Below are 22500 nucleotides of genomic sequence, written 5' to 3'. Positions count from 1 at the left end.
TAAGCTACTCTATCCCTTTGAGATATATTTCTTTCTCGTCTCAATAAACATACTTGAATGTATTTGCGAGTATCCTTAAAATATGATTAATCATCTATTTTAAATTAACCCCGGCGAAAAATCCTATTAACACAATGTGTTCCCGCAGATACTGGTTATCATGTGTGTGTGTGTGGCGGCGGGTCTGGCCCTGCCGAGTCCTCTGGCCGCGGCTCAGTTTGGCTTTGGTGGATATCACAGACAGTACAACCCATTCGGTGCTCCCTTCAGCACCCACGTCCACCATGGCGACCACACCCACTACACTACCTACTACCCGTCCGGGGGCCACTCACACTTCACCGACTATCATGGCTTCGGCCATGAACACCATTAACGCTAAGGGTGCGTTCAGAAAAGAAGTTGGGGAAGCCACCTCCATTCACATATTTAATGGCCAAGTGCTGCAGTGCGCAGGTGGCCCCGTGCTGCAGTGCGCAGGTGGACCTGTAATGCAGTGCGCAGGTGGCCCCCGTGCTGCAGTGCGCAGGTGAACCCGTGCTGCAGTGCGCAGGTGGACCCGTGCTGCAGTGCGCAGGTGGCCCCCGTGCTGCAGTGCGCAGGTGGACCCGTGCTGCAGTGCGCAGGTGGACCCGTGCTGCAGTGCGCAGGTGGCCCCGTGAATAAGGACCACAAGCTGACGCTAAGCTAGGAAAAGGGGCATGAAAGCCGGCCTGCGCAGGTCTCCTCGCGCAGGTCCTGGCATCAAACAGCATAGTTAACCACCACATACCAACATTAACAGACATGTGTGTTTTCATAAATCAATTTTGTGTCACTAAATTATTCGTTATTTTTAACGACGTAAATTGCTGACTAAAATATATCCTCGCTGACTGAACTCAAAAGCACGCAGCTAATATGAACTTCCCCCGTCCATACAACATTGTTAGGGATCTCTGTGATAAACCTCACCTCAAGCATACTCAAGGCATTATATTACCTCTATTCCAATATTGTACATTAAACAAAATCAATTATGTACCGTATAAAAAAATATAAATTATTATGAGTTATTAACAATCAAAATGTATTTGCATTTTAAATATATTTTTTGGCATATATATGTGATGCTTATTCTTATCCAATACGCACAGAGTACAACATGTACAAGAGTTGCAAGTAATGAAGCATACCAGGAACATGTTGCGTACATCATTAGTAACATTAACGTGTTCTTAGACATGTACTTTCACCCGAATAATAAGGAGATTATTGTCTTAATATTCGTACCATCACGTAGGGAGACGGTGGCCATAGTGGGGTGGGGTGGCCACAGGTGACAAGGTGGTAATAAAGGGGGTGGAGGAGACAGAAGTTAAGAAGTAGCATTAAGGGGCTAATGACCTTCAAATACTCGTGGTGTACGCCGCTGCGGAAGCCTCGCTGCCAACTATCTCCAGCTCCCGTCACAGGTGACAACTGCATCCGGGAAATCCTATGTGCTTTTAAAATCAAAATACAACCTTCAAGGATTTATTTATGGTCTCCGGGTAAGATATCAGCCGGTTTTATAGGGGCTGCGAGGCGAATATGTTCTCAGTGATGTGCTAGTAAGTTTTACAGCACTTGTGTGAATTATTAAAGCAATGTGACGGGTTATTTAACCTCAGTGTCTCGCCGGAGTGGGTGCTTTTCCTGGGTGAGGGAAAGCACCACCCAGGACTGTCCCTACTCGATCCCCACCAGCGATGTAAGGGAGGGCCCAGGACTAATCTCCACTAGGGAGGGAAGTGGCGGGGGAGGAAGAACTATCCTTTACCCATCTCCCTCAATGAGAGAAGGTAGGGCCAAGGACCATGCCCAGTAGAGATGGATGGAAAGGGCCCGGTGTAAGTCCTGCTAACAGCTACTGCGAAGGGCAAATAAACAGCCAGAACTGTAGCAAAAGCTGAATATAATCCCATATCCACCCCCAGGGCCCCTTCACCACACCCAATCTCCGACCCCCCTCCTACATCCTCTCCCCCCTCTTGCCTACAACCATTAATCGTTTAACTTCTACATCTCGCAGGTTACAGATATCACAGCTACAGAACCGAAGGGCTTCAGTACCGCGGAGTAAGAATTTATGAAGGAAACTTACCTCAATATTTCCAATCTGCTGACATGTTTAATTATGTGAACCTTCAAAACTGTGCTAAACCCGACCATCATCCTTGGTGACTTCAATGCAAGGCAGATAATTACCCTTAGTAACTTCAATGCATGGCAGATAATTACTCTTAGTAACTTCAATGCAAGGCAGATAGTTATCCTCAGTGAATTCAATGCAAGGTAGACCATCTCATCGTTGTTGGCACTTTCAATGATATGTACAACAATATTCAGAACCCGCACTGCAGTAATCGCATTTGTAAGCAACTGGAGTCACTATTAGGCATGATGACAATGCGCAGATTGTGTGTGTGACCTTCAACATGATCATGTCTACCTTTCTTGACATTGTGTTTGCTTCACCGTCTTTTATACGGTGCGTTCTTGCTACTTGTCACTAGTAAGACATATGCCATCATATCATTTACTCCACATTAATTACTCTAAGTATCACAAGCTCTGTTTCTTGCAAGTGAAATATTCGAACGAAAATGTTTAAGTGTACCTGTGAACCAGCATGAAAGTTTTACCCGAATTTACCTGAGAGGCCACCATCTTTCAAGTGGCCTCGGCAGGGACAGGAAGCCGGCGGCTTGTGAAAAATCTCCTCCCATTGTTCCTGAGGATTTTTTTCCAGCTGGATTTTAATGCCTTGACACTGACTGTTGTGGCTGGTCTGGTGTTCCACGGGTTTATAACCCTGTGAGTGAAAAAAAATACATCTCTTGTTTTGTTCTAAATTTATTGTGGCTTCTTGAGCTTGAAGCCTTTTCTTGTGTCAGAATGTTAGTTCTATTGTAACTTTCTTCAGCTGAACATTTTAACGAAGCTGTATTATGCGAACGGTGATGGGATTACCTTACTGGCAATTCTTATCATTTAACCAGCTTTCGCAAACTATGACAATAAACATGCTTAATATACCGACAAAACTAAATAGGCCTACGCTAAATGCATTGTAAGAAGAGTTGGACTATCGAATATCTCGACTCGCACGTCTAAGGCTCTTGACGGCATTGGCTGTGTCACAAGTCTGGGACATCTTTGTCAATGGCCGTAGATTGAAGGTCATTACTTATATCATAAATTATATTCTGACGCTCCACTAAGCCAGGCACAGAAGGAAATACACTAAATTGTGGGTAAAATGCCTGAAGAGATCTCACCTCATATATTACACTGAACAAAGGAAGTGGCCGATGCTTGGGCCAACACTAACTTTAACAGTGTTACTCTAGCCACACGCAACACAGTGTTACTCTAGCCACACGCAACAGTGTTACTCTAGCCACACGCAACACAGTGTTACTCTAGCCACACGCAACACAGTGTTACTCTAGCCACACGCAACACAGTGTTACTCTAGCCACACGCAACACAGTGTTACTCTAGCCACACGCAACACAGTGTTACTCTAGCCACACGCAACACAGTGTTACTCTAGCCACACGCAACACAGTGTTACTCTAGCCACACGCAACACAGTGTTACTCTAGCCACACGCAACACAGTGTTACTCTAGCCACACGCAACACAGTGTTACTCTAGCCACACGCAACACAGTGTTACTCTAGCCACACGCAACACAGTGTTACTCTAGCCACACGCAACACAGTGTTACTCTAGCCACACGCAACACAGTGTTACTCTAGCCACACGCAACACAGTGTTACTCTAGCCACACGCAACACAGTGTTACTCTAGCCACACGCAACACAGTGTTACTCTAGCCACACGCAACACAGTGTTACTCTAGCCACACGCAACACAGTGTTACTCTAGCCACACGCAACATGGTAGATAAGACAGTAGTCTTATGATATATGACGAGAAGGCCCGTCAACTTCACGCTCAGTGAGGAAGACGACTTCAACATGGAAGCCAGTACTTGTATCCTTTTCAACACGATACCAATTCCATCTTTTTGTTGCTGCTCTTCCCCTCTACCCCCAAATTCCCCTCCACCCTCCCCAGCTACCTTCCCCCACCACTACCACCACCATCACCCCCAACTTGCTGGCGACCCGGACCTCCACCACAAGGCGTCAGTGATCTAACACTGATGCCATGCAAGTGTAGTAAACAAGACACAGTTCCGTCCCCGACCACCATAGAAAAAAGGCGCGGCGAGCCCTTGGACGGTAGGTTCACTTCGTGTACCAGGGACCTGCAGGTGCCCGTCCTGCCAGGGAGTGAGGCTTAGCCATATAACTCATCCCATCGTCCTCCAAAATGACTGTATAGAGTGACCACCAAAGCAAAAAATCCAGATTTGGACCGTGGCGCAAACAAAATTGTCCACGTTTGTACTAGTGGTTTTCTAAAGAGCAATGCAAATGCAGGCTAACCAATGTCCCAATATAGCCTCTCCTAGGCCCAATATAAGCAATCCTAGGCCCTAATATAAATACTTAAAAGGCTTCGATCAACAAGTATATATTTTTTTCATTCTTCTTTAACAGAAAATGCTGGACAGGGGTATATATATATATATATATATATATATATATATATATATATATATATATATGCTAAAGCATTAATAGGGCCATAATTAATCACAATAGCGTGATGCATCAATTGAACAATTCCACAAGGGCCGTGACTTGGAACTACTACTTCATCTAATTGGAACTTGTTCCGAGTAGCTGAATCTATAAGAACTACCACCATTGTTTAACACACAGCATGTTAAAATGGATGAATGAGTCTGGGGAGGGCGGCCGCTGCTTTAAACAGCCTAGTGTGAGGACGGGTCGCACCATGCTAGGCTCTGCTATTTGAATTCACACAAAATAATCAGCTTTATCCTGGTCGTCGTCCAGTGCAATATACATCACCCTCATTTACACTATATGTAAGCTACAAGTAGTCCCTTTAATAACCTTTATCCAAACAGAGTACCTCGTGCAGAGTTGCTGTCATACAACGTTCTGCGTATTAGTGTGTCTATATATAACATGCGTTGTGTGCCCACACATACTCCATTGCATCATGTCTAATGTATGCATGTTATATAAATACAAATTATTATTATAAATATTATTTATTTTTTGTAATTTTTATAAGGTAAAGGTTCAAAATTCAGACAATAATAAAGTTACTCCTCCATAGTTGTGCGTTTTCTACGTGCCTACATTCCCCAGATGACAAAATTGAAATTGAAATTGAAATAAGTTAATTGAGGTAAAATACACACAAAGGGATGAGGTAGCTCAAGCTATTCTCACCCCTTTCAGTACATCGTGTTAATACATACATAGACACACATCACAAGCAATAAACATATTATCGAACATTGAGAGATAAACCATATACATTTCCTAGACGACAAAATTTCTGTTGCTGGGGACAGGACAATTTTTCATAGGTTTTGTAGTTCGACTTTTGGGGGGGACCGAGATCCCTCCCAAAGGTCGAACTATTGACATTCCCCAGGAAGCAACCCGCAATAATGACCTAACTTGCGAGGACCTATTTACTGCTAGGTTAACATAGGTATCAGGTAAAAAAAAAAAAAAAATATGAGTTCTCAACCATTTCTGCCCAGCCCGGATCCCCGACTGTGAATCAACAATAAAGACTGCTACTGCCGGTCCATATCGTCATACTTTTAGGACGGTACACACTAAGGCATCACACTTTCTGGTGTGTCTCTTCCCGCATTTAGTATATAATAATTAAGTGTGAATACGTTAATACTTCTTTGTTTTAGGATCTAAACACGCTGTGAGTGATTAGCTGCCATGCAACAAGTATTAAAATAATAGTAATAATAAATATAAATAATAATAATAATAATAATAATAATAATAATAATAATAATAATAATATCTGTGATATGGTGTGGGCTGACTGAAGTGTGACAAGTTTACCTGTGCTCATCGAGGTCACTAGTATTAGTGGCCTTTCGGGTAAATTCAGTTAAATAAGGCAAAATAGCGTAGTCTGACCTAGGGCGCCCAGAATGCACAGAAAACGTGGCAAAATAATAGGAGTAACTTGACCAGACGCGCCTAGCAACACCACCATTTAGCATACCACAACACAATTTGCATACAAAAATATAGTTGGTATTTAATCAATCCATCCTCCAAAACTGGTAGTTATTTATACACCAAGACTAAGGCGCGTCTGGGATCATCCCGGACGTAAGTTCGAACCCTCATCACGGCCCTTGTGGATTATTAGTCAAAGCAAGAAAACGCAGGCAAACGCAAAGCAAGCAAACCAAAGCAAGATAACCTTACTTGTGATGGAGCCAACCACTTGGACCAGTCGGTACAACAAGGTTCTCGCTTCTTGCAGTTGGTGTTTCATCCCTGATGGTCTCAGTGCTTAGGCTCTGTTCCTTTTCTGCGTCCTCACATCCCAGCTCCTATCCAGTCCTCGTATAGTGTGTTTTCCCCTCATAATTACCTTATCTTACTTCCAATGCATAACTGTTTCGAGGTAATGCACAATAGTTAACAAAAAACAAACGTCACAGTTGCCATCACAATACAATACTTGTTAATGTGTAAAGGAGGAAATGCATATGTTTATCTCTCAGAATGTTCGGTAATATGTTCATTGTTTGTGATGTGTGTCTATGTATGTATTAACACGACGTACTGAACGGGGTGAGAATAGCTTGAGCTACCCCATCCCTTTATGTATTTTACCTCAATAAACTTATTTCAATTTCAATTTCAAATACTTGCTAATATGGCGGCCCATTTCCCTAGCATATTAATAGTTTTCACTTACCAGGTAATTGGAGCTCCGAGTGTGGACGCCGATCTTTTTATTGAAAAAAAGTCAAAATGACGCTTAGCTTGTTCCACTTTATACTTCTGGTCTCGTGCACGCCACACCCATCCCGTGGCTGGTGGTGTAATGGCTAAATAATCTTTGAGTGCTACAATGAGAGCAAAGTGTTCAACTTGCAACGTGGATGCCCAATTACCGACTCTCACATTCTTAACAACTTGGGCTGCCGTCGGGCTGATGAACATCAACAGTTCCCGCCGTCCTTGTAGCTAAACTAAATCATCCGGCAGTCTGTACGGTCTGTTTAAGGTATGTTTTCAGTTTGTAGTCTGCAATATACTCTCCTCCTCGGCTTAACGTTCTTCCCTTATTTCCTTCCTCCAGATAGTTGTGCGAGTCAATAATTGTGTAAATGTTTTATGATGTTGGTGCTGGAGCTGTGCCAGAAACAGTTCTTCCCGTCGTCAGCTCGCACGAACTCGTTCAAATGTCTTAGGCAGGTAGTTGGAACGGGATGTGGTGGCCTGGGGGGAGGTGGGTGACCCCGCCGGGGCCGCCCATAACACCAGTCAGGCAACACGGAGAGCGGCCAGGGGCTACGGACCTCCCGAATGTCTTCAACAACCCGGGTGCAAGGGAGTCGGGAGCTTGTTCTTCGAAGAGCTACCCGAAACCTGAGACTTTCTAGTGTGTTGTTGAGTTTAAGGTTTATCAACATGTAGTTAAGACAACCACAATTGCTTACTGGCCAAGCAACAAAGGATACTTCAGTCTTGAATATAGTCCAGGGGCTAAAGTTAACTCCAGGGCTCGTATCCTGGGCAGGACAGAAATGGATGGGTAATTTGCTATCACCTAATACCTCCGTTCACCTAGCAGTAAACAGGTAACCCAGGAGTTAATCAGCTTGTTGTGAGGTTGCACCCTGAGAAAGATCTGTAGTTCGACCTGAAGGAGACCTAGATATATGCTTAACATGTATCGCCATGTCCTCATCAACAAAGGTCAAATGCTCATTAATCTAAATACCAAACCCCCTGTTTATGATTGGAAAACAGTTTACACACGACGTTACTGATTACGTTCGATCACTTCCCAATCAGAGCTTCGCTGACGACCTCTGCTACAGTCGCAACTCTGTAAATGCTTCACCCATGCACGTACTTCAAATACAAATAATCGTCAATAGGAACTAAACATCTTACCTACGCCTAACTATATATAGAACGTTAATATATATAATACCCACGGGATCACCATAGCCCGTGCTACTGGAACTTCTTGTTCTGAGTAGCTGAATCTAAAACAACAATATATATAATACTAATATATAAACGAGAACAAACCTATTTATAATACACAACACATTAACATTTATGAATACGTTTCAGGGGGGTGGGACGGCCGCAGCTTTCAGGAGCCTAGCCTGAGAATGGGTTGCATGTATATTAAACAACACACTCACTGTGATCAGATTATAATTATTATATAGAAAATTCAATATCTGCCCACGAGCGTAACGCCTTCCCGCAGATGTATGAAAGGTCTGAGTGTAAACTTTAGACCCTAGAGCATGCAAACTGTCTCATCACCTCGAGTCAAATCTTAAAACATGTAAGACATTTTTAACTAATATAAGTCAGACCAGTGAAGCCATCCTGGCGAGTACATAATGAATGGTATTGGTTTTAGTTAGAGCATCTGGAGACATTTCTTAAAGTTAGCTATGAATACTCTGGCTTAAAACACAATTCGAACCAAAAACCCAAGTCAGCGGTCGTCCCCCTTGCTGTTATCCACAACACGAACTACGGGAGTAGTAATGAAACATGAGCAGAGGTAATCCAGGGGGTCATTTAGTATTTTGTTATAACCAGACATTCAAAATTTGTTTTCCCTTGTAATGTGCGTTTGAGGAATCCAATACTGAAAAGCATCAAGGTAACGACTGCATGTTATCCAACACATGCGGGGTTATTAAGGCCATAAACACCTGCTAACTTCCCAACCAGCACATGTATACTATACTACCTCGTGAAGCTCTGAGTGTCTAGCCCCTCCGAATACTTAACACACTTGACATATGAACAAAGGTAACTGCAGAAGGTATATTGGCCAATACGAGGCGGCTCCTTGACGAACTGATGCAGACTGGTGACTTGCAGGAAGTGCATGCCACTCCTTGTATAATGTGTGTGACGCTAAACACGGACCCCACAACTGGCTCATCACCTGTCTCCGTCTTGACGAGTCACTCTCCTGTCAGTCAGATCTTGGGAGTCACTCTCCTGTCAGTCAGGTCTTGACGAGTCACTCTCCTGTCAGTCAGGTCTTGGGAGTCACTCTCCTGTCAGTCAGGTCTTGGGAGTCACTCTCCTGTCAGTCAGGTCTTGGGAGTCACTCTCCTGTCAGTCAGGTCTTGGGAGTCACTCTCCTGTCAGTCAGGTCTTGGGAGTCACTCTCCTGTCAGTCAGGTCTTGGGAGTCACTGTCAGTCAGGTCTTGGGAGTCACTGTTAGTCAGGTCTTGGGAGTCACTCTCCTGTCAGTCAGGTCTTGGGAGTCACTGTCAGTCAGGTCTTGGGAGTCACTGTTAGTCAGGTCTTGGGAGTCACTCTCCTGTCAGTCAGGTCTTGGGAGTCACCCTCCTGTCAGTCAAGTCTTGGGAGTCACTGTGAGTCAGGTCCTAATGATCGTCAGAAACCCCAGTATTCGGTATACAGTTTGGTAAAACCAGCAGGTGGCTATATTTTTTGCTCGTCTCAGAATTGAGAACAATCAATGACAAAAGAACAAAAAAAATCTATGAACTCTTGTATTACAGTCTTTCTAAATCTGGTGGATCTTGAACTCTACCACCAATCCTAGCTTTCTAGCATGCTGAAGCACTACACAGCAGTTTATCAATATATATATATTGAGCCACTCAAATTGTTAACTAAAATTCAGTTTAATATACACCATTGTACACCTCTTCAGTACAGCCAGAATAGAAATGATTTGCACAAGTTGTTACCAATAAAGCCTCAGATTCCCATTCTAATACTGTGATCTAGCACGGTGAAACTGTGTACGCAGTTACAACCTATCAAAATAAATAGTTAACGTGATTTATTAAGAGAAACTATTTACACTGCGTCCCTGGACACTCATAGTAGCCAGAAAAGTTTCGGTGAAACCTCGAAAAGAAAAGATCAAAATACTTTGCGATGTGAGAGTTTACTTATGATGCTTTATAAATACAGCAGCTGCGTCTGTTGTAAACCAGAGGCAAATTAAACTTTGACCGTTCCTACAGTACTGGGTTATAACGCAGTTTCTAAAGAGAGAAATTCAGCAAATTTGATACAGTAACCTCATTTGAACACTATATTGAAATTCCCAGTTTTCAGCGTACAAGAAGTGTGCAAAATAATATTTGTAAACATTATTAGTCTAAGACTAATAATATCGACATAAATTAAATATATTACCTAACAATATATTTAAAATATAATAAAGTTTATGCAATTTAGATAACATTATTTGTCACTCCGAGGGGTAATACTGGTTCAACTACACATTATTAAACACAAATTGCCGTTAACAATTATGTAAATATAGGAAAAGTATATTAAAAACCAAATAGGATCCGTAGAATTACCAAGACCCACTCGCCAAATTTTCCAAATCTTACCTCAAGCTGCTTATAATTTAGCAAATACAGCCCAAACAAAGTATATGGTAGTGTGATAATGATAATGAACGCATAGCACGAGAAAACTTATTTTAAATGATAAATAAGCTAAAATAAGGGCAAAATAATTTAATGCACATGATCAATGGAAATCAATGATCTGTGCGTATGGTCAGCTACTTTCAACGCTATGTGATATCGTCATTTTATTTCGGTTTAAAATTAAATAATTAATAAAAAAAAATCCCAACAACAGTTGTTAGTACAGTCGGCTCACAAATGATTGGGCCAGAGTTCGAATCCAGCAATGTAGCATTGCTGTTTTCTTATATCATGTTATACACATAGTTTGCTCCATTGTATCTTGCAATAATCCTCAAATTATGCCAAACTATACCTGTGTATAATCCTTAAATTTACTTTAATGTATCTACGTTTTTCCTGTCAAATTTCTTATACAATGTATTTTTATAGTTTCCTATAATGTACCTGTAAACATTTTTAATTTTGCTAGAAATTACCTACTTAAAATTATATGTTAGATTAAGGATCTGCCCGAAACGTTATGCGTGCTAGTGGCTTTACGAGAATGTACAACTTCAAGACTATCTACTCTAATAAACCCAACGTGCCTTCTTGTATATAAATAAATAAATAAATAAATAAATAAATAAATAAATAAATAAATAAATAAATAAATAGATCCCAAGCAGGGAGATACGTCTGCGAACGCTTCGTAATCCTGATTTCCTCTAGTCACTGAGCAGAAAATAGGTACCTGGAAGTTGGGGAACTTGGGGGAAAGGTTTCATCCAGGGTAAGACGATGGTTGAGCTCGTGGGGACCCTCGATCACCCCTAACAGTCTTCTTGTCCCCGATGAGTGCACACCATTTGGCCTTCATTTGCGTAAATAAACTGATTGTGACAAAAGAATCGAGTTGAACCAAGAACCTGAGTTCAAATAAATAGACAAACAGCAGTTCCAGCGTGACCCCTGACAAACAACAGCTCCAGCGTGACCCCTGACAAACAACAGCTCCAGCGAGACCCCTGACAAACAACAGCTCCAGCGAGACCCCTGACAAACAACAGCTCCAGCGTGACCCCTGACAAACAACAGCTCCAGCGAGACCCCTGACAAACAACAGCTCAAGTACTTATTTAAAGGACACAAAGTAACAAAGAATTACGAGAACTGTGTCCATGACACTGAAGAGCGGACATTATATTCTCGTCCTGGGCCCGTGTCCTACGCCGGCCACTGACCGCGTCCTCGCCGCCTCCTGCGGTCACCTTCCGCTGCCTCTTCGTCCTCTCCCGCCATTTATCATAAATTTAAATTTAAACTTTTTTGTAAATTTGATATAATTTCCTCCTCGTGACACCTCGAGGTGGCTATATTTAACAGCGGTACACTTGTCAACAGTGTGTTGCATGTTTATGAAACGTATGACATCCCCGAGGCGGCAAAAACTCGCCAGAATGTTATAGCGAAGCCGGTCCGCCATTGCATGTGCGAGCCCCGTACACCCAACCATGACCGAGGCTTCACACTCCGACCACAGGATGACTCCTTCGTCCCGACGGGAGGGGAACGCCAAAGTACTGCGGCCCGAAGGCAGTCATTGGCTCTGGAGGTGGGAAGTCCTTGTTCGCCGGACCAGGGGGACGCGCTCACCATGCCATCTCGTTTATTATTCGTCAAAGTATTCTCGCTCTGTAACTATGATGACGGTAAATATTGTTACCGGTGTGGTGTTGGTAAATTGTAAGGTTGACTAGAGGTGGTTGGTGCGATATATTAATATACATTTGCCTTATACTATTGTTAACCGTTTCCCCGAACTGAACGACAGCTTTTGGCTCCTCCCTGCCCCCCAAAAAAACAACTATTGAGGATTTCCCCCCCAGTTCATCCCACTTATTTTTTTCCCCCTCTGCACCAGTTTTGTATAAAAGCCAGACACCTTACCCATCCCAGCACAGACAGACGGCGCTCTTACTCCTGCAACAGTCTACTTCATTTTATCAACATGAAACTGGTAAGGTTGACGTCTGAGTACATTCCTTAATGAATATATACCGAAAGGTATATTTCTCAGTGTCTATATATATATATACTGACATTGGGAATCGCATGTCTGAGAATCACCTAAACGCGAGTTCAAGTCACCCCGTTGCCTCCAATTTTTTTTTTCAATGATATATCAGGCCATTGTGATTGCAGGGCGAACCCAAAGTTATATTTGAATCAAACAGTGAGGAACTAAACCTCTTCTTGCATATTAGATATTAAGTTTTATTGCGTCCGTGGTGATACTGGCGCTACTAGGCTTCAATAACCCACCATGTTATAATCATTAGTTGGAAACGTTCTTGTATATTAAAAATGCAATTTTTAACTATAATTCTTATAGCGCGATTGAACTGTGGAAATGTGTGAACTAATTTTATACATGTTTTAATATTCGTTAACTACAAAGAAATTTTCGCTCGAAGTGTTGTTACATAAAATTTCACGAAATGCATTCGCAAATGAAGAAAATTTAAACATGGTATTTCCCATAATATACATATACAACATAATATAAAGTGATTACAGTGGGAGTAGTTGTGTGGCATTAATAACCCTCTAGTCTATGACTAGAGGTTGATAGGCTCTTTATCACAGCAACAAATCAAATTAACTTGCTAGTAGCATTTATATTTTAATGTTATTTCGTGTCAAGGTTTTTGTGAATGGCTTTTAGATTTTGTCCATATAATAAAAAAATTAATATTGTGATTTGTACTGGTCTCAAGTTTGCGTTTCAAAGGCGATCTTTAGTGTAAGAAGATATTTCAGCTGTTTAAGACTTTATATATTGTATTAATTCAGGTTGGTTTGGTGTTTAAGTACTATCAACCACGGAAGGGTTAGTAAGGCCACCACAATAGACTGTTTAATTTGGCTCAAATGTCAGTTCAATTCTTAAGGACAAAATTAGGAAGCATGCAAATACTTGTCAAGAGATTTGTTTCACGAGAAACAGGGGCCTGTCACCACACATAATTAACACTGATTAACCACCAGGGCTAATGGGTTGCTTGTTCTCCCTGCAGACCCACACATAATTAACACTGATTAACCACCAGGGCTAATGGGTTGCTTGTTCTCCCTGCAGACCCACACATAATTAACACTGATTAACCACCAGGGCTAATGGGTTGCTTGTTCTCCCTGCAGACCCACACATAATTAACACTGATTAACCACCAGGGCTAATGGGTTGCTTGTTCTCCCTGCAGACCCACACATAATTAACACTGATTAACCACCAGGGCTAATGGGTTGCTTGTTCTCCCTGCAGACCCACACATAATTAACACTGATTAACCACCAGGGCTAATGGGTTGCTTGTTCTCCCTGCAGACCCACACATAATTAACACTAATTAACTACCTGGGCTAATGGGTTGCTTGTTCTCCCTGCAGACCCACACATAATTAACGCTGATTAACCACCAGGGCTAATGGGTTGCTTGTTCTCCCTGCAGACAATGATGTGGTTGGTGGCGTGTGCCCTGCTGGGGGCGGCCCTAGCCTTCCCTGCTCCCTTCGCTCTCCCTGACCCCGAGGCGGAGGCCCATCGTCGATACTATGGTGGAGGTGGACTCTATGGAGGTAGTCACGGAGGAGGATATGGAGGATATGGAGGAAGTGGATTCGGAGGAAGTGGATTCGGAGGAAGTGGATTCGGAGGAAGCGGATTCGGAGGCGGCGGATTCGGAGGAGGCGGATATGGAGTAGGTGGTGGATTCGGAGGAGGTGGATTCGGAGGACTCGGTGGTGGTGGTTATGGAATCTACGGGTAAAACGTTCTCTCCCAACTCGACTGTGATGACCGGAGCCGAGGTGGACCCTGGAGTCCCTCACCCACTGAAGAGAAGGCGTCTGTGTACTCCATGTTAGCTTAGAGAAGTGTTTACGTCAGTTGATTCTTAATTTATACACCACCTGATGTAAATAATTAGTGGAGCCAATAAATTATTTATGAAAATTGAAAAACACTTTAATTCCTCCAAAGTGCTAGCGGTAGAGCGACGGTCTCGCTTCATGCAGGTCGGGGTTTAATCCCCAACCGTCCAAGTAGTTGGGCACTATTCCTTTCCCCCCGTCCCACCCCAAATCCTTATCCTGACTTCTTCCAAGTGCTATGTAGTCGTAATGACTTGGTACTTTCTCCTAATAGTTCCCCCTCCCTCCAAAGTTGCCATATAAGAGTACACACCAAAAACTGACCTCATATTTGAGCGTTATTCTGTAAATGGTAAATTATGTAATATGCCGTTTATCTCATATTATATATATATTATCTATATTTATTATATATATATATATATATATATATATATATATATATATATATATATATATATATATATATATATATATATATACACACACACACACACACACACACACGAGTTTACTGTATAACGTAGTGAGCACCCAGTCAGTTGTGCTCCATGCATTAGACTGGAGAAAAAGTTAGTAGAAAGAGCTGTCACAGTAATCATTTGTTTAAAAATTTATTTTAAAAGAAAAGCTTACTATTTAAAAAAAAGTATTTTTGTAAAAGACAATAAAAAAATGTAGTGGTTTCCGAAACCTGTAAACAGGCAAACCAATATTAATGAACATTAATGTAACATCGATCAGTTTTTTATTTCTGCCCGATTTGGTGTATCTAATGAACAAATCCACAAGGGTCGTGACGAGGATTCGAACCTGCGTCCGGGAGCATCCCAGACACTGCCTTAATCGACTGAGCTACGACTGATCGACTAATCATTTGATGCATCACGTTAGTGTGATCTCTGTGTGTGATGTATCTAATTTTCCCTCCACTACAGGCAGGATGGGTACTGGGCGTCTGACTCCTCCACTACCGCCCACAGGAGGGGTACACATCATAAACTAACAAAACTAGCTATAAAACACTACCAGTAGACAACAAAACTAGGATAACGTCAAGGAGTCCCCCAGCGGGGTACTTGTATTTCAAGCCGCTGTCGTCGGATGCCGCTCAGAAAATCAACAGGAAATACTGGTTCACATCACGTCAGCGGTGAACGAGCTAAAAACTATATCATTCGCTTGTTCATAGATGTACAACTTTCTCGTATACAGTATGTATACAGAGCCAGTACCAGAATAAATGCAGAAAATACACACTGTTAAGTGTTACGTAATCGAAGTAATATACACACACAACATACAGAAGTTGCAGCAAGAACGCGTTACATGGTAAGCAACGAGCGAACCTGTTTTATCAACTTTATTTAAAGTCCCGAACCTGTCCTCTTCCGCAGGCTCCGTGGGTGTAATTTTATGGACGTTGACCCGACTCACTGGTCTTCAGGACAGCTGCTGTGGGACAATCCTGCGGTTACCGAGACGTTTATTATGATCTAGTGAGTTGGGCGGCTTGAACACAGTTTATGAGGACAAAATTTGGCGGATACAATATAGAATTTGGTGGTCTTAGCGGGTTTATGGATTATAAAAGTAACTATCAGAGAGAGAAAGAGAGAGAGAGAGAGAGAGAGAGAGAGAGAGAGAGAGAGAGAGAGAGAGAGAGAGAGAGAGAGAGAGAGAGAGAGAGAGAGAGAGAGAGAGAGAGAAAGATAGAGAGAGAGAGAGAGAGAAAGAAAGATAGAGAGAGAGATAGAGAGAAAGATAGAGAGAAAGAGAAAGAGAGAGAGATAGAGAGAGAGAGAGAGAGAGAGAGAGAGAGAGAGAGAGAGAGAGAGAGAGAGAGAGAGAGAGAGAGAGAGAGAGAGAGAGAGAGAGAGAGAGAGAGAGAGAGAGAGGCAAGTGGCTATCAGAGATACATCAACCATAACATCAACCATAGACATGGTCCATGGCCTGAGGACATGAACCATGACCTCGGGCCACGCTCCCCATCATTCCGACTATTTACCGTCCACCCACAGGCAGTGTGTAGGACAGGCATGAGGGACGGATGTCTGTCACTCCTGAGGACTCGCCGTCAGCAATACCCAGGCAAGACACCTGCAGAGTATACTCGTACAACCTACACGTGTGTAATTACCTAAGTGTAATTACCTAAGTGTAGTTACAGGATGAGAGCTACGCTCGTGGTGTCCCGTCTTCCCAGCACTCTTTGTCATATAACGCTTTGAAACTACTGACGGTCTTGGCCTCCACCACCTTCTCACTTAACTTGTTCCAACCGTCTACCACTCTGTTTGCGAAGGTGAATTTTCTTATATTTCTTCGGCATCTGTGTTTAGCTAGTTTAAATCTATGACCTCTTGTTCTTGAAATTCCAGGTCTCAGGAAGTCTTCCCTGTCGATTTTATCAATTCCTGTAACTATTTTGTATGTAGTGATCATATCACCTCTTTTTCTTCTGTCTTCTAGTTTTGGCATATTTAATGCTTCTAACCTCTCCTCGTAGCTCTTGCCCTTCAGTTCTGGGAGCCACTTAGTAGCATGTCTTTGCACCTTTTCCAGTTTGTTGATGTGCTTCTTAAGATATGGGCACCACACAACAGCTGCATATTCTAGCTTTGGCCTAACAAAAGTCATGAACAATTTCTTTAGTATATCGCCATCCATGTATTTAAATGCAATTCTGAAGTTAGAAAGCATAGCATAGGCTCCTTGCACAATATTCTTTATGTGGTCCTCAGGTGATAGTTTTCTATCTAGAACCACTCCTAGATCTCTTTCTTTATCAGAATTCTTTAAAGATTTCTCACATAATATATAGGTTGTGTGGGGTCTATGTTCTCCTATTCCACATTCCATAACATGACATTTATTAACATTAAATTCCATTTGCCAAGTGGTGCTCCATATACTTATTTTGTCCAGGTCTTCTTGAAGGGCATGACAGTCATCTAAATTTCTTATCCTTCCTATTATCTTAGCATCATCAGCAAACATGTTCATATAATTCTGTATACCAACTGGTAGATCATTTATGTACACAATAAACATCACTGGTGCAAGAACTGAACCCTGTGGTACTCCACTTGTGACATTTCTCCATTCTGATACATTGCCTCTGATTACTGCCCTCATTTTTCTATCAGTCAGAAAATTTTCCATCCATGATAGAAGCTTACCTGTCACCCCTCCAATATTTTCCAGTTTCCAGAACAACCTCTTATGTGGAACTCTGTCGAAAGCCTTTTTTAGGTCCAGATAGATGCAGTCAACCCAACCATCTCTTTCCTGTAATATCTCTGTGGCTCGATCATAGAAACTGAGTAAATTCGATACACAGGATCTTCCAGATCGAAAACCATACTGTCTGTCTGATATTATATCATTTCTCTCTAGGTGTTCTACCCATTTAGTTTTGATTAGTTTTTCCAATACTTTCACTATTACACTTGTCAATGATACAGGTCTATAATTGAGGGGGTCTTCCCTGCTGCCACTTTTGTAGATTGGAACTATGTTAGCCTTTTTCCACCCGTCTGCTACGATTCCTGTACACAGGGATGCCTGAAAGATCAGGTGAAGTGGAATGCTGAGCTCAGATGCACATTCTCTCAGAACCCATGGTGAAACGCCATCTGGGCCAGCTGCTTTGTTCTTACCGAGCTCCTTGAGCATTTTTTCCACTTCGTCTCTAGACACCTCTATGTGTTCTATGTTGTTCTCTGGAATTCTTATTGTATCTGGTTCCCTAAAGATTTCATTTTGTACAAACACACTTTGGAACTTTTCGTTTAGTGTTTCACACATTTCCTTTTCATCTTCCGTGAATCTATTTCCCATTTTCAACCTCTGAATATTATCCTTTACCTGCAATTTGTTGTTTATGAATTTATAGAATAGACCTGGTTCTGTTTTACATTTGTCCGCAATCCCTTTTTCAAAATTTCTTTCTGCCTCTCTCCTCACTGCCGTGTAGTTGTTTCTTGCATCTTTGTATCGCTGGTATGTTTGGGGGTTCGGCCTCTTCCTGTATTGATTCCATTTTTGTGTCTTTCGGTCTCTAGCCCTCTCGCAATTTCTATTGAACCAATCCTGTTTCCTAGTTCTGCATCTCTGTTTTGGTATAAATTTTTTTGTGCCTTTATCATATATTTCACAAAACTTGCCATACATCTCATTCACTTCCTTGCCTAGCATCAAGTCTGTCCAATTATACTCACTAAAAAAATTTCTAAGGTCACCATAATGTCCTCTCCTGAAGTCTGGTTTTTCAACTGCTTCAACCTCCTTATTTTCTTCCAGCTTATAACGCATTGCATACTTTATTCCCAAAAAGACATGGTCACTTTTACCCAAGGGAGGAAGGTACTGAATGTCAAATATCTCTTCCTCCTTCCTGGTAAATATCAAATCTAGCATGGAGGGAACGTCCCCTTCCCTCATCCTCGTAGCTTGTTTAACATGTTGATACAAGAATGTTTCCAGGATGAGGTCTACAAATTTACAGGTCCAAAAATCTTCTGTTTTAGCTTCATATGCTTCCCAGTCTATGGATTTCAAGTTGAAGTCACCGACTATCAACAGTCGTGATCTATCGTTATCCGCTCTCGCTATAATCTCTCTCATTATTGTTATAAGACCTTCACGTTTACTATCTAGCTCCTCCTTTGACCATGTGCTGCTTGGCGGTGGACTATATGCATTTATCATCATTAGTTTATCATCCTCATAGCAGATCTCTAGTGCTATTATGTCAACTTCTTGTGGATTGGCAGTCATTATTTCCTTCACCTTTAGGTGTTCTTTTACCAGCACAGCAACGCCACCGCCTTTCCTAATTTTTCTGTCCCGTCTCCAAATTGAGTAGCCCCTTGGGAATATGACCTCATTTAAAATTACATCTTCAAGTTTTGTCTCCGTGAGTGCAACAATGTCTGGTGTCTGCAGCTGTATTACTTCACTTAACTCCAGTATCTTCGATCTCACTCCATCTATGTTGGTGTATGCAATCTTCAGGAACTTGTTCCCCCTCTCCTTATTCTTCACTCCCCCTCTCTCTATTGATTTTGTTGGTTTGCCTTTATGTACCACTTTACTGGTTTGCCTACCCCTATCACTTTGTAGAAAAAAGAATTTATTTCTTCTTCATTCCTGCTCTCATTTAAATGTTTTGCCTCGGCGAGGTTCAGTTTCAGCTTCTCTCTATCTTCTTTTGAAAGATCTCGTCTTAACGACCACCCTTTCCCATCCTCTACAGATGTACAGACTCTCGTGTGTACCACACGAGAGTCTGGTGAATTAATGACAAATAACCTTTGCAACTCTACTAAAATATATTTTCAGCCTATATCAAGATTCACTTTTTTAGTTACGTCAGAAAGATTCAATAAGATTTCACGAGCCAATAATAGGCTATTGTTTTCAAAATAATGTTTCTCAATTTATATCACCAATCGAATGAACTTACAATTATATTTAACTAAAATAATTTACACAATTTCTCTTAATACTTAAGATGTTATTTTGAGCATGGAATGCAAAAATTACACTTAAGATAACCTTGGAAGACAAACCTCAAGAATTTTTAGAAAAGTTGTGACTCAGATATTCACTATCTCGCCTAGAAAGTGTAAAAGGTCGCTCGTTTCTACTCGAAAATAATATTATGAGCAGTAGACTCACATTACCAAAGTAACAGCCTGACAATGGACACTGATCAAAACTACAATATTGTGAACACACTGTTGTAGATATTGTGAACACAGACCTATGATTGTATATTGAATCACGCAAAATCTCTGGTAGGGATTTTTAAGGTCCCTGGTAGGGATTTTTGTGATCCCTGGTAGGGATTTTTATGATCCCTGGTAGGGATTTTTGTGATCCCTGGTAGGGATTTTTATGGTCCCTAGTAGGGATTTTTGTGATCCCTGGTAGGGATTTTTGTGATCCCTGATAGGGATTTTTGTGATCCCTGGTAGGGATTTTTGTGATCCCTGGTAGAGATTTTTGTGATCCCTGGTAGGGATTTTTGTGATCCCTGGTAGGGATTTTTGTGATCCCTGGTAGAGATTTTTGTAATCCCTGGTAGGGATTTTTGTGATCCCTGGTAGGGATTTTTGTGATCCCTGGTAGGGATTTTTGTGATCCCTGGTAGGGATTTTTATGATCCCTATCAAAAACTGGAATCGTACCTATACAACCTAGCCTATCCCTAGCCTACACATCATCCTTCGCCTAATATGTGCAATCCTAAGCCTATTGTGTGCCATCCTATGCTTAATCCTTGGCCAAATATTCAACATCCTAGGCCTAATATGCGACATCCTAGGTCTATCATACGCCATCTTTGACCTAATTTAGCACATATATCTAACATAACCTAAATATCTGAACTGGACCGTAAGGCGGCGCCAGACGACAGGTGCATGGTATTGTGCTCGATTATAATGGGAATACCCACCACAGGGAGTGGTACCCACCTCACTACGAGGATGCCCCCAGACACTATACGTTTCTCTCCCGTACTCTCTAATATATACACAGGTTGCCAGATGGGTATTTTACGCTTTGCGCACACACACACACACACACCCTCCTGAACCTATATGCTCTCTAAATCACCTGCCGGTTCAGGGTAAAGGATGCTAAAACGATGATAGAGGAAGCTCTGGTATGGATCTAACCCCTGGCGTGTAATACAACAACTTTTTGTTCAATGTTGTGATTCAATGACCCGTTCGTACTCTGGTGCGGGTGTGGGAGGTGAAGCGACTTCTTGGGGTAATGACCGGCGTGGCGGCCAAGGTTAGCATAGTAGTCTGTACGACTGTTTTCCCTTTAAATAAAGAACTCCCTAGTGAATTAAGTAACTGCTCAATATATACTTTATTCGGAAGTAAAGCAGAGGCACCTAACTTTCTCACAATAAGAAGCCTAGCCTGCTTTCATGATGCTATCGACATTATTAAATTCTTTATCTGCCCGAAACGCTGCGCGTACTAGTGGCTTTACAAGATTGTAAATACTATGCTATGTATTCTCACAAACCCAATGTACCTTCTTGTATATAAATAAATAAAAATAAAATAAAAATAAAAATCTACCTAAGACCCTTTAACAACTACTTCACCTAATACTGTGCTTCCCAAAAAGTTAACTATCACCAATATCATTTCTAATTGTTTTACTGTAATATGTCTAGTTTTAATTACAAATTTTGTTTACTTCTTTTAACTTTCAAATTACTGAAAATTCTCAATAAGTCATTAGTTATAAATAAGTTTTTAATTATTCTGATTTTAACTTACAAATTACTCCAAGTCTCAATGTACATCTCAAATGTAAATGTTTAGTAATATGTAATATTTTGTAACCTACAAATCATTGAAAAATCTGAATGTTTATCTCAAATATTTTGTTAGTTTTTTAGAGTCACACGACACACTGTTTAGTGGCTTTGTGAGAATGGCATTTCCATACCACCACTGTTATACGACCCACTGTTATTTTCGTATATATTATATATATACATAAAACACACACACGCACACACATTATATATATGTACAATATATATTATTAGATAATATATAAAAATCAATATATAATTATATATTGATTTTTATATATTATATTATCTAATGATATATATCATATATTATTGATTATATATATATATATAATATAGGGATATATATATATATATATATATATATATATATATATATATATATATATATATATATATATATATATATATATATATATATATATATATATCAATTTCACACACACTGGTGAAATGGTGTGCAATCCCCGGAAATAGCCGACCGCGAAGACGTATTGGGCCCGTATTAATATTAACCGAATCCGGGGAATTACCTGGAAAAAATGTGTTGAATCATCGGGGTTGTTCAATGTACAATTCGGCAACCCTGCCGGGGACGTGCAACACTCCCCCCCCCAATATA

At 41.3% G+C, this 22500-nt stretch overlaps 1 protein-coding gene and 1 long non-coding RNA gene across 2 annotated transcripts in view; one reads left to right on the top strand and one right to left on the bottom strand.

The window, feature by feature from the left end:
* The window catches only part of LOC138353987 (uncharacterized), a 1700-nt gene extending 595 nt beyond the window's left edge, over positions 1 to 1105 (top strand). The window contains exon 2 of the long non-coding RNA XR_011223367.1: positions 149 to 1105. This is a non-coding gene — a long non-coding RNA (uncharacterized lncRNA). The remainder of the gene's footprint in view (positions 1 to 148) is intronic.
* LOC123766722 (carbohydrate sulfotransferase 10) overlaps positions 1 to 22500 on the bottom strand; it is an 83950-nt gene that overhangs the window by 22337 nt on the left and 39113 nt on the right. The window lies entirely within an intron of this gene.

Source organism: Procambarus clarkii, chromosome 60 (assembly GCF_040958095.1).
Source record: "Procambarus clarkii isolate CNS0578487 chromosome 60, FALCON_Pclarkii_2.0, whole genome shotgun sequence".
Lineage (NCBI taxonomy): Eukaryota > Metazoa > Arthropoda > Malacostraca > Decapoda > Cambaridae > Procambarus > Procambarus clarkii.
This window is presented reverse-complemented; position numbering and strand designations above follow the sequence as displayed.